Consider the following 13,768-nt stretch of genomic DNA (forward strand, 5'->3'; position numbering starts at 1 on the left):
GAGAGAGTATAGAGAGCTTGGTGGGAAGTTAGAAAGCAGGTCCTCGAAGGTGGTAAGCTCAGGATTGCTAACTGTGCAACATCCTAGTGAGGGTAAGAAATAGATGCTCAGAAGGATGAACACGTGGCTGAGGGACGTGTAGAGGGCATGGTTTCAGATTTCAGGATCATTGGGACCTCTTCTGGGGCAGGTGGGACCTTTACAACAGAGATGGGTTACAACTGAACTATAGGGGGAGCAATATTCTTGCAGGTAGGTTTGTTGGTGCTATTGCTGGGCGGGGTGGTGGGGGAGTGGGCGGTGGACAAACCAGATTTGGAGGGGAAAGGGAGACGGAGTGCCAGAATAGACACTGAAGCAGGGCTAAATATAAACGATGTTAAATCTTCAAGCAAAGTCACAAATAGAAGGAGTGTATGTCGTGGTAATAATCTTCTGAGGTGTGTCCATTTCAATGTGAGGAGTATTGTGGGGAAGGCCGACGAGCTGAGGACGTGGATTGATACTTGGAATTATGACATTGCAGCCATTAGTGAAACTTGGCTACAGGAGGGGCAGGACTAGCAGCTTAAAGTTCCAGGGTTCCGATTTTTCAGAAGTGATAGAGGCAGTGGGGTGAAGCGTTGTGGGGTGTGGCATTGCTAGTCAGGGAAAATGTTACAGCAGTGCTCAGGCAGGATAAATTAGAGGGCTTGTTTACTGAAGCCATATGGGTGGACCTGAGAAACAGGTAAGGTATGACCACATTTATGGGGTTGTATTATAGACGGCCCAATAGTCAGCGAGAATTGGAGCAGCAAATCTGCAGAGAGATAGCAGACAACTGGCGGAAACATAAAGTTGTGATAGTAGGGGGTTTTAATTTTCCACATATGATTGGGACTCCCATACTTTTAAAGGTACAGACAGTTTAGTATTTGTAAAATATATTCAGGACAGTTTTCTAAATCAATATATAGTGATGCCGACTAGAAAGCATGCAATATTAGATTTCCTATTAGGAAACGAGTTAGAGCAGGTGACGGAAATCTGTGTAGGAAAACACTTTGGTTCCAGTATCACAACACCATTAGTTTAAACTTGATCATGGATGAAGGTAGATCTGGTTCTCGGGTTGAGGTTCTAAACTGGAAAAGGCCAATTTTGAAGAAATGAGGAAGCATCTAAAAAGCGTGAATTGGGACAGGTTGTTTTCTGGCAAGAATGTCGTTGGTAAGTGGGAGGCCTTCAAAGGAGAAATTTTGAGAGTGCAGAGTTTGTATGTTCCCGTCAGGATTAAAGGCAAAGTGAACAAGAATAAGGAACCTTGGTTTTCTAGGAATATTGGAACTCTGGTAAAGAAGAAGAGACAGATGTCTGACATGTACAGAAAGCAGAGAGAAAATAAGGTACTTGAGGAGTATAAAAAGTACAAACATATACTTAAGAAGGTAATAAGGAGGGCTAAAAGAAGACACGTGGTAGTTCTGGCAGTCAAGGTGAAGGATAATCCAAAGAGCTTCTACAGGTATATTATGACCAAAAGGATTGTAAGGATAATTGATCCTCCTGACGATCAGAGTGGTCGGGTATGTATGGAACCAATGTAAATGAGAGAGGTCTTAAATACGTCTGTAGTTACTAAGGGGACTGGCATGGAGTCAATGGAAATAAAGCAGTGGATGTTGTCTACATGGACTTCCGTAAGGACTTTGCCGAGATTCCGCGTGGGAGGTTAATTAGGAAGATTCAGTCGCTAGGTATACGTGGTGAGGTAGTAAATTGGATTAGATATTGGCTCAATGGGAGAAGTCAGAGAGTGGTAGTGGAGGATTCCTTCTCTGAGTGGAAGCCTGTGACTAGTGGTGTGCCACAGGGATCAGTGCTGGGTCCATTGTTATTTGTCATGTATATCAATGATCTGGATGATAATGTGGTAAATTGGATCAGCTAATTTACTCATAATATAAAGATTGGATGTGTAGCGGACAGTGAGGATTGTTTTCAAAACCTGCAGTGGTACCTGTACCAGCTGGAAAAATGGGCTGAAACAAAGGCAGATGGAGTTTAATACAGACAGGTGTGAGGTATTGCACTTCGGAAGGTCGAACCAAGGTAGAACATACAAGGTAAATTGTAGGACACTGAGGAGTGCAGTAGAGCAGAGGGATCTGGGAGTACAGATACATAATTCCCTAAAAATGGATTCACAAGTAGATAGGGTTGTAAAAGAAAGCTTTTGGTACATTGTCCTTTATAAATCAAAGTATTGAGTATAAGAGTTGGAATGTAATTGTGAGGTTGTATAAGACATTTTTGAGACCGAATGCCGTGTATTGTGTGCAGTTTTGGTCACCTAATTACAGGAAGGATATTAATAAGGTTGAAAGAATGTAGAGAAGGTCTACAACAGCGTATAGAATGAGGGTAGATTTGATAGAGGTATATAAAATTATGATGGGTATTGATAGAGTGAGTGCAAGCAGGCTTTTTCCACTGAGGCCAGGGGAGAAAAAAAGAACAGAGGTCATGGGTTAAGGGTGAAGGGAGAAAAATATAATGTCAACTTGAGGGCGGGGAGGGAGCATCTTCACGCAGAGAGTGATGGGTGTGTGGAATGAGCTGTCAGATGAAGCGGTGAATGTGGGCTTACTTTTGTCATTTAAGAAAAACTTGGACAGGTATATGGTTGAGAGGTTTTTGGAGGGATTTTGCTCAGGTGCAGGTCAGTGGGACTAGGCAGAAAAATGTTTTGGCACAGCCAAGAAGGACCAAAAGGCCTGTTTCTGTGCTGTAATGTTCTATGGTTCTATGGAAAGCAGCTAGCATAATCAAAGACCCTTCCCACCCCTATCATTTTCTCTTCACGGCTTCCATTAGGCAGCAGACAGAAACAAGTAAGAAAACACAGCACCAGAAAATGATATTTCCAAAGTAACAAAACGAAAATAATCCACTGTTTCAGCATTTACCCCCTTTAATATGACACACCAAGTCATCACTGGTGCATCCAATTGGTTTTAGAAGTCGTATAATTAGTTAAATGGAGATCAGCGAGTGCAGTCAGGCTGTTTCATTTGACTGTCGTAAAAATACACCAGGTCCAAATACTCAGTGTAAAGGTTATTGAAAAACCAAAAATAAAAATGATTAAGCACCCAGACAACAGTTGTTTGTGTGCTGTCACTCCCATCTCGGCACTGAAGCTTGTAACCCCTTCTGCATTATCATAGGTCAATTGGTGGCTTCCATCTCTCATCCACTTCCTGTACGACCTCTCCTTTTTTGAGTACAGCCTGCTCTTGGCAGTTCTGCAGCTGCGCCGTCTTGTTCCCATTTTTTTATGATTGATTTAACTGTACTTCATGGGATATTCAATGACTTGGATATATTCATGTAACCATTTCCAGACTCGCTTCACACTGACCTTTTCATGACATTATCGATTTTAGTTGTTTACTGTCCTGTGATCAAGGCAAATAGACAGGATTTAAATAAAAAATGGCAAAGATGCCTTTCACTATGTTTCAATGTAAATGGGACAAATAACGATAATCTTTAAAAAGATTAGAAAAGATCTTCCTTTAAAAATTAAGAGTTGAGGGCAGTAGATATAATTCACCATATAAAATCCTGAGATTAATTTTCTTGTATACTCAACAAATCTATAGAATAATGACTGTTATCTGTTCTATAGAACATAACTATAACAGAATCCATGAAAAACTGGCCAACTACGCTGCTCGACCAGAGTTAGGCAGACAGCAAACTGTACAAATGCAAAAAGAAGAAAGACTAACTAAACAAGCAGTTAATATGCAGAATATGAGATGAGGTGTGCTGGAAAGTAAGTTCATTAGCAGTAAGAATATTTTGCATTGGCATATTTGACCTCTTGAAATTAATGCTAACGTTTGAGTTTTCTTCCTTATCACCGAATCATACTGCAAGTTACATTTCCTACAGGAGGACCCAACGTCTCTTTCCACATTTGATATATTTTTTAAAAAATTTAACCTGCTTAGAATGTAGTCTACGCCATTACTGCTTATATGCATGGTCATACTACAGTTCACTGAATGATATTCTTATCTTCCATTTCTGTGCCCTTTCTCCCAGTTTGTTTGTCCTTCAGCAGACTGCCTGCTTCCTCAACTCTACCTGCTTTCCATTTATCTTCGAATTGTTTGCAAACTTGACCAAAAATCCATTAATTCTGTCGTCCAAATCATTGGCTTATCCATAAAAAGAAGTGTTCCAGCAGTCCCCAGAATCAGTCAAACTGAGTTCATCCACCTGACCTGGCAAGCCTCTTCCACTGAAACAAATGCAGTTTAAACCAAATGTATTTCCTCTCCTTTGTCTGTAATTATTTCTATCCAGTTGACGAAGGATGTTCTTATTGTCAAACATATTCTCTCCTGCTCAGGGTCAAACTGACAGCAATTCGAATTTACGCTATTCTGAGTATCACACGCAAATCTCAAGGATATTAGTCCCCCAGCAGTTCAGTAACAATCCATCTCTTGTGTACAAGTCTCCCTACCGCAGAAGAAATTGCAGTGATCCAAGAACTTCAATCTTGCCCCTGTCTCAGCCACTCAGTTAAATATTCATCTGAATCACCATTCTATTTCTATACTCACCAAAATGTCGCACAGGGTGTAATCTAGAGAATACTGTTTTTGAAGTTGAGTTTTTTAAGTTCTTTCCTATTTCCCTCTATTCACTGTGTACAAGCTCAACCCTCTTTTTACCAAGTTATATGCACCACTAGCAATTGAGTAGTTTATGCAGCCGCTCTGACTCTTTCCTGACTCTGGTAATCAAGAGAGAACACACCATCCTGGATCTCTTTTACAGCCACAGACTCTTGAGTCTTCTCGCAAATACTGTCCAGACTAATCCCGTCCTCCTCCACAGGGCATCTGAGAAACTGTCAGTGCCTGCAGTCTGGCTGTTGCTGGTGTTCCCCCATCAGTAAACAAACCGCGTACTGGATCTGGTCTCACTGTTCTAGATGAGCCCAGGTCTGTCGACCTCCACCTCCATTTCCTTCACACGTTCAGTCAGGAGCGACAGCTGGTGCATGTCCCTCATGTGAATTTGCAGGGGACACTGACCGACTCGCTGATTTGTCACATCTTGAGGCAGAGCACGTCACTGGCATTACTGCCATTCTTGCTACTTCAACATAGAGAGAGGCTCTGAGAGAAAAAAAAACAACTCTAAAGCTTCATGCCCTAGAGTATGCCATTGTTCTGCCCACATTTCCAGCTGGTCTGCGTTCTGCGAATCCTTTGGCAATCTTTCTCACTATCGAAAACTGCACAACATTTTTGTGTCACCTATGTAGTTTCCTGGTTTGTCACTATAACTCTTGTTAACAGGGCGAACAACATTGGCTCATCTGTATTTGTCTGTAGCAACATGTGTAATTTAAAACTAGACTACACAGATTCTGATGAAAACCCCAGAAATCTGCAATCTTGCCTTATTCACTCAATAACCTGGAATGAATTCTATTCCGTCCTGGTTATTTATCCATCTTCGTGTACTTTGAGAGTCCCAATGCTCCCGGCAACTTGTTAGCAATATGCGTGGAATATGAGCATATCCTTCCTGTAGCTTATTGACCCCATAGCTTTCTGCTTGGTGAATATTGACGTGAAATATTCATTTAGTGATTCGGTCAATTATTCTGGCTCCTGACATACTATCACTCCTCCACCACTGAGCTGTCTACATTCGTGCTGTCTCTGAAGTGTTCCTTCTGTTTTTAATGTATGTACAAGGTATTCTCTCCAGGCTTACTCAGCAAACTTATTCTGTATTCCCTACCATCATTCAGCACCTCAGATTATCTGCCTAATTTGCATATTGCTGCATATTCATCAAGGGCATTGTCCAATATCCAATTCCTAAACTTTTCTTATCGTTTCATTTCCTTTTTGAATCTATTTGCAACATGTCTGATCATGCAATGTTCTTAGATCTGGATTCTTGTATTTTCCCCTCAAATGAATTTAAAACCGCTCATCTTTAAATATCTCTCACTGGTCAGTTGTGAGTTACAGCTGATCCCAGTCTCTGCTGTCCCCAGATCCTGCCAAACATAGATCTCATTAGCTTGCAACACACACAAAATTCTGGAGGCTTTCAGCGTCTGTGGAAAATAGTAAACTGTCAATATTTCGGGCAGAGGCTCTTTAATAAGACTGGGAAAAAGAAATGAAAGGTCAGGATAAGAAGATGGTAGAAGGTGAGCATGAAGTACAAGGTGGTAGGTGATCATTACCTTGCTCTGATTAAGCAAATTCCCCGAAGATTGTGTCCTTTTTTGAGGATGACTGTTATAAAAGGGTCTCCAACTGGAATCCATCAATTGCAAGGGTCATGCCCCAGTGCAAGGTATATTGTGTCCCTCATGCATCTGTCTTTACAGCCATCCCTAGCAGTAAGCTCCACACATTTTCTGTGTTTAAAAGTTAGGCACAGACATTCCGATTGCCCCAACATTTTTCTTCAATCGCATTAAAATTATGCCTCCTTCATTTAGCAACTTCCATTTTTGGAAAGATTTCCTCATTTGATGCCTCCTATCATTTTCTATAAATCTAATAAGTCACTTCTCATCCTGCTTCCTGCCAAAGAGAAAAGCACTACCTTAATCCACCTAGCCTCACAAGATATTTTCTGTGAGGTTCAATATTGAAAGTAAATTTATTGTGAAAGTGCAAATGACACCCTATACATATGGTTGCCGGCATGCACAGTAAATACAAAGAAACACAAATGAATCAATGAAAAACTGTACACATCAAAGACGGACAAAACATCAAATTAGAAAAGACAACAAGGTGAATAATTTGTGTAAGTAAACAAAAAGCAAACCAAAATGATAATAGGTATGCAGTAACATTCAAGGACATGAGCTGTGGATTCCCTGAATGGGAGTTCATTGTTGCGCTGAGTGACATTATCCCCTCTGTTTCCAAAGCCTGAACGTTGAGGGGTAACAGCTATTTCTAAACCTGGAACTGTGGGACCCGAAACTCCTTCTTGATGGCAGCACGGAGAAGAGAGCATCGCCTGGATGATGGAGTCATTGAAGATGGATGCTGCATTCCTGTAGCAGACCAGTCAGGCTATTCTCCACTATAGATCTAGAGAACATTATCAAAGTTTTAGATCACATACTAAATTTGCACAATCTGACATAGTACAGGCTGAAAATGCTGGGAAATACTTCCACGATGCCAACAAATTCCGCTCCTCAGAATCTCTACACGAAGAGAATTTCAGCAAACATTGAGGAAATTACAGCTACACACTATCTGTTGTTTTCACTGCTTTCTAGAATCTGCCTACATTTTTGTTCCTTTTTCTGCCGCTGGCATTTAAATAAATCTTTAGAAATTGAAGCACACATCATTCAAGTTCCTCTTTTGTCAAATCCCTGTTACATCCTGAGAGATATCCAGTGGGACTGAGGGGATATATAGTGTCCATGCATTGAAATCCGTTATCACGGTTGTACAGTTCTCTATCCCTGAAGTGATGTGGATGTTCTAGTGTTTAACGGTGGTGTTACAGTGCTGGATATCTGCAGTACTGTGAGCACACTGTACAGTGTTGTGAGTTTTATTGTTCTGTGTTCTGGTAGCGAAGGTCTAGATATTGTAAAGTTCACTGTCCCTGTAGTCAAATATTGACTGTTCTTGAGCAGTCACAAATGCTGGGCATGCTTATACCAGAGATAGACTATTCCCTTTTCTTGCAGTACGGGCCAGATGTTGTTAAGATCTCTGTTCTTACAGTACGGTGCCGACAGTTTAAACATCATGCTTAACTGCTGGTGGTCAGTGGCTCCCAATGTACTAAATTCCCCCAAAGGACTTCCCCATCAAAATGGATTGAGAGACCCAACAGCACTTCCTCTTTAGTATCAACACGCTGGAAAATATCACCATACCGGCTTTCTCATCACGCTTTCCTCCTAGTTCTTTTCTGTAGTGAGCCCCAGTATTCATTACCTACCTCGCGTGCTAACTCTTTCTCCGGTCATAAACTCCCACCTTTGACCATGAGTGGTCCTGTCCTCTCCCCAGAATACTGTTGCTTTCTATGTATGCATAAGATGCCTTCGAATTCTCATTGATTTATCTTCCTAAATGAGGACATTTCATGGTAACTCTTCACTCCCCTGATTCACTGTGTGACTCCTTTCTTGCTTCATGTACGTTCCTCCAAGACCATGTACAATTTCATCTTCCTCGTCCATACATATGACTCCTCTTAAAATTTTTAACAAATACAATATTTCTCATCACCCTTAAGTTCCTGAACTTCCCCGTCCTTCTCTACTTTCTTCATAGGACATGGAACTATTAAATTCTGACCGGCTCGTCTGTACGTGATTCACACATGTCAAACATTAGCTAACATCAACTCCATCCAGTAACATCTAGTAACATCAGCTCCCAGTCAACTTTCTATGGTAAATGTCCAATTCTTCCACAAATTTACAATCATCGACCTGCAGGTCCAAGCATATTCTTATGAATAACCATCTGAAGCCCTCCAGAATAATGACCTATAAATCCTTCACAATTAAACTCTAGGTTCATTTCCCAGTACCATATCAAGTATGTCTCCCTCCCTGGTGCACCATCTACATATTCTTTCTGGAAACCTTTCTGAATACACCAAACAAATAATATTCCATCCGCTCGATGTTACTTACTGACATGTAGCTGTGGATTGCAACAACCCCTCCATGTGCCACAAGAAAAAAACACATCAGGGTGGCTCCAGCAAGCTTCCCTGTGAGAATATTACTTCCTCTTCACTGTAACCAATCCCTGTTACACAAGGTCCACTTATCCTGGAAGAGAGCCCAATGATCTATGTTCCTGATGCCCTCGCTCCTGCACCAAATTATTAGCCACATATTTAAGTGTACCGACTTACCATATCTTACCTCGCAAGCATACGGCACCTGAAATAGTCGTGAAATCACCACCCGAGAGTCCTTAGTTCTCAACTTTATGCCCCAGTCCTTAAATGCTCTTGGCAGGAACGTCTCCCTGTTGTTAGTTCTAATAGGGAACATGACCTCAGGCTATCTGCACTGCCCTTTCAGAATGGCCCATAGCTTCTCAGAGATTTCCTTGGCAATGGCATCATTGGGGTAACGCATCATCCTGCAATCTCACACATTTACACACGTACACCTGTCTATGCCCCGCTAAAGTGTTTGCTACATGTGATTCATATCTTTCCATCCGGTGTATTTAAGTGCTTTCTAATAGTCTGTTTGTAATGAGCTTTGTTTGAAAAATCATTCATTGGATTCTCCTTTGATTCAGCTAATTCAAAGTATTACTTATCATCCACTAAACAATAGGATCTCAGTGACAGAGTGGAACCGCAGATCCAGCAATGTCACACAGCCTGTTCGTTCTCTCTCTCTCTCTCTCTCTCTCTCTCTCTCTCTCTCTCTCTCTCTCTCTCTCTCTCTCTCTCTCTCTCTCTCTCTCTCTCTCTCTCTCTCTCTCTCTCTCTCTCCCTCCCTCCCCCTCTCTCTCTCTCTCTCTCTCTCTCTCTCTCTCTCTCTCTCTCTCTCTCTCTCTCTCTCTCTCTCTCTCTCTCTCTCTCTCTCTCTCTCCCTCTCTCTCTCTCTCTCTCTCTCTCTCTCTCTCTCTCTCTCTCTCTCTCTGTCTCCATTATGGCATAGTCGCATCACTGTATCCCTCTTTCTCTGATTCTATTTTTTCTGTCTCCCCCACACGCCGAATCCCTCGCACTCACTCTCGCAACATCCTCCTCGTATCCTATCCCTCGCGTGCTCTCCCTCACATGCTCTCTTTCGCGCTTCTCCCTCATGTCAGCTGCTGAAGGTCTCGCCCCGAAACGTCGACATAAATACCGCCTGGCCTGCTAAAATTTTCCAGCATACCGGTTTGAGCCGAGATCCTTCGATACGATCTGATTTTGTGTGTGTTGTTTTGTATTTCGAGAGAATGAAGTTTCTCTCATGTTTGTTTTTTTATATCTGTCCATCACGTTGTTTCCATTTACCCACAAGTGGGGGATAGAATAGGGAATATAAAGCAGCTGAATTGTAATACTTTACAGCATTTATTTCCCACGTTTCATGAGTTTCAAAGTCCGATTCAGTGGGTATTTCACCGCATTTTTGAGTTCCTCTCGGAATTTACTCTGAGTCAGGGCGTAAATACACGTGTTGGTGCAGGAACTCAGAATCTGCAGCATTGCCGATGTCTGTTCTGCGATGTAAATGGGATCCGTGAAAGAATAAACAAAACTCATTGAAATCCGTCTGTAGATATAAAATATCACCACTGTTCCCCACAACAATATGAAACTACCGGTTATGCTGAAGAGCAATACAATAGATTTGCGTCGATTCTCCATCTCCAGGTCCTTGTCATTCTCTCCACCCTTTTGTCCCCGGAGCCCCCTGCGGGCTCGACTGACCGTCAGAATCCGCCTGACAGTCAGAATATTGAGCAGCAAAATCATAAAGAATGGGAGACAAGGGACAAAAATGACGTGAAACATGTCAAATGCCGCCCATGAGGGAGATTTTGTGTAGCTCGGTGTATAAACACAACCCCAAGCAACACCATTAATTATTTCTCTAGGCCCGAATGCAAAGCCCCAGGGGACTGTTTCCAAACAGACCAGCACACTCACTGTCCCGATAACCACAGCCGCCGTTCTCTCGGTGCAATATTTTGTTTTCAGCTTCTCACAGCAAATAGCCACAAATCGATCGACGGTGAAAGCGACAGTCAGCCAGACTGAGGCCGCAGTGCTCACAAAAATCAACCATAGGCCGACTCTGCACACAGGAGTGATGAACAGGATTGATGAAGGAAAATAACTCAGAGCAGTCCACCACAGCAGCGGACTCGAGATAACGACCAGGAGATCGGCCGCCGCCATTCCCACCAGGTAGCGAGTGACACATCTGGACAGACCGCACTTTCCCCGGGACAGGATCACAATCGCCACCACGTTCGCTGGAAGAGAGACAGGGAACAGCAGGTTGAGAAATACTGAGCAGAAGCTAATGCAACAGTTTGAGTGGTTCCAGTAATATTTCCACTTTATTGTTGCATTTAGCGATGGGAAGTTCCAGAGAGAGCGCAGAGCTGGTGGAGACTGAGAAGGTATTTACACAATAAAATAAAGTCTGTATGATCGGAATATGGATTTTTTTCGATGACCGAAATGTGAAATGTCAGTGGAAAGCTAAATCCGTATAACTACCTCCTCAGAGTCAGTAATGGAATGAACATTTTCTACCGGTGCCTTACACGTCTAGTTCTGATGCTGATGGCAGAATTTTTCCATTAGACAATCATCAACTTCCATGTCGATCCCTGTCAGCGACGGAACAAGAACAAAAAGGAACGGGCGGAGCAAATACAGGAAATGCTGGAAATGCTCATCCAGGCAAAACAGAATACGTGGAAAATCAGTTAAAGTATTTCTCCTCAGAGCTGTTCTCAGAGAGGTTCCTGACAGAGTGTTACCTTGTTTCTCTTCCCATAGAAGCAGTTTGGAGTGTTTCCAGCATTTCCCGAGTTTGTTCCCTATTCCAGCATTTGCCACCTCACTGAATTTACAACAGAACATTGACTGACTCTTACAGTTAGAACGCAGTCTGACACAACCTCACAGATAGACATGACGCCTCCCATTGAATCCATCACAAGGAAGCTGGGGAGAGGAATTCAAACTCGGTGCCGTAGTCAGATGTCTGTAACGGTGTCAGAAGCAGATATTATAGAGTATATTTCAGAGTGTTGATAGCTATGAAGCACCATGTCGGATGTGTTAATTGACTCAGCATCGACTTCGTTATGTGTCCATCATCTGCTTTATATCGCAGACAGTCACTAAAAGTCCACAACAGTTTCGTGTTACAACACGAAACTCCTCACATTTGCTAAAGTGTTACTACAGTCGATGGTGTGATTGTTGCTCCTGAATAGACAATCACTCACATTCAAATGCAGACAATCAATTTGCATACGGTCCGAAAGCTGTACTAACGAAATATTTTCAAATGCAGTGCAGCTACTACAGACCAAAAAACAGAGAAGCGCTCATCTCATTACTAGTCACAAACCGCTGGAAGAACGCTGCCTGACCCGCTCATCCCACCGAAATTGGCCGATTCCTTCAATTCTTGCAGAGGTTTTTTTTATTAGATCCTAATCCCAGCATCTGTATTCCCGGTGTTTCGACTCTGTTCATGAAATGCCGAATACCCGGACTAGAATGTGACGGTTTAAACCAGCGGTGGAATATATCACATGATTGGAAATAAACTTGAAAATCACCCACGGAAGCTGACACCGCGGCTTACCCGGAATCCCAAAGGCAGAAATAAAAGGATAGTAAACTTCTCGAATCCGCCAGATGACTGGAAAACCCATTTCAGTGAAAATCTGTGATTTCTGTTGCTCCTGTATTCACAGCTCCGGCAGACAGCTGATGCATTCAAAGCGGCCCTGATTTATACAGAGGATCTGTCTCCAGAGATACGGTTATACACCTCACTAACGTTCTGAGTTACAGTTGCTTGAACAAACACTTCAATTCAATACGATTGTCTCTATTGTAAATATTGGGGCGATTGGAGACAAATACATCAAATCTCTTTGGCATTACTTCAGCAGCGTCGCTGGTGGACATAGGCCGGTAGATTTGCTTTCAAAGACTGAACTTTGTCACGGAACAGCTACACTTACAAATTTCATATTTTTCTTGGCTAATTATTCATCCCTGAACAGCCATCAGCCTTACTGACCAATCTCTACCTCTGTCCCTGCAGTTTCCCACTTTGAACTGCCCTTCACTGCTTCGGCATATTCCTGGTGATATACGCACTCACTCAAACAGACAGACTGACAGACAGGCAGACAGACAGACAGACACACACACACACACACACACACACACACACACACACACACACACACACACACACACACACACACGAAGTCAGAGAGGGAGAGAGACAGGGGGAGAGACAGAGAGAGAGGGGGGGAGAGAGAGACTGGTAGGCAAACTGACAAATAGATACACCAAGCAGGCAGAAAGGCAGCCAGAAACAGATACATAGATTGCATCTCTCGTACAGTGTGCAATAGTGTGGGGTTCATTCTGTTCCTGTCAGTATATGTTGCAGTGTGATACTACACAAGTCTAAGAGAAGTGCAGAAGGTTGGAAATCTTGACAGCCCTATCTTTGGCACTAGCCTACAAAGTACTCAGGAGATCTTTAGCGAGCGGTGTCTCAGAAAGACAATGTCCATTATTAAGGACCACGGGCACCCAAGACATGCCGCTTTCTCACTGTTACCATCAGGTAGTAGGTACAGAAGTCTGCGGTCACACGTTCAGCGACTGACGAACAGGTTCTTTCCCTCTGCAATTTGAACTCTAAATGGACATTGAATCCCTGGACAATACATCCTTTTTTAATAGACGGTATTTCTGATTTTGCACGTGTCTAAAACATTCAATATACATTCTGTAATAGATTTACAATTCTGCTATCATTATTTTTTATATTCTTATTATTATTATTGTTTTCAATTTTTGTCTCTTCTCGATTATGTATTGCATTGAACTGCTGTTGCTAAGTTAACAAATTTCATGTCACATGCCGGTGGTAATAACCCTGATTCTGATTCTGATTCTGAGAGTGTGGGGTTCAATCTGTACCTGTCAGTCTCGATACAGT

Source organism: Hemitrygon akajei, chromosome 1 (genome assembly GCF_048418815.1).
Source record: "Hemitrygon akajei chromosome 1, sHemAka1.3, whole genome shotgun sequence".
Classification (NCBI taxonomy): Eukaryota; Metazoa; Chordata; class Chondrichthyes; order Myliobatiformes; family Dasyatidae; genus Hemitrygon; species Hemitrygon akajei.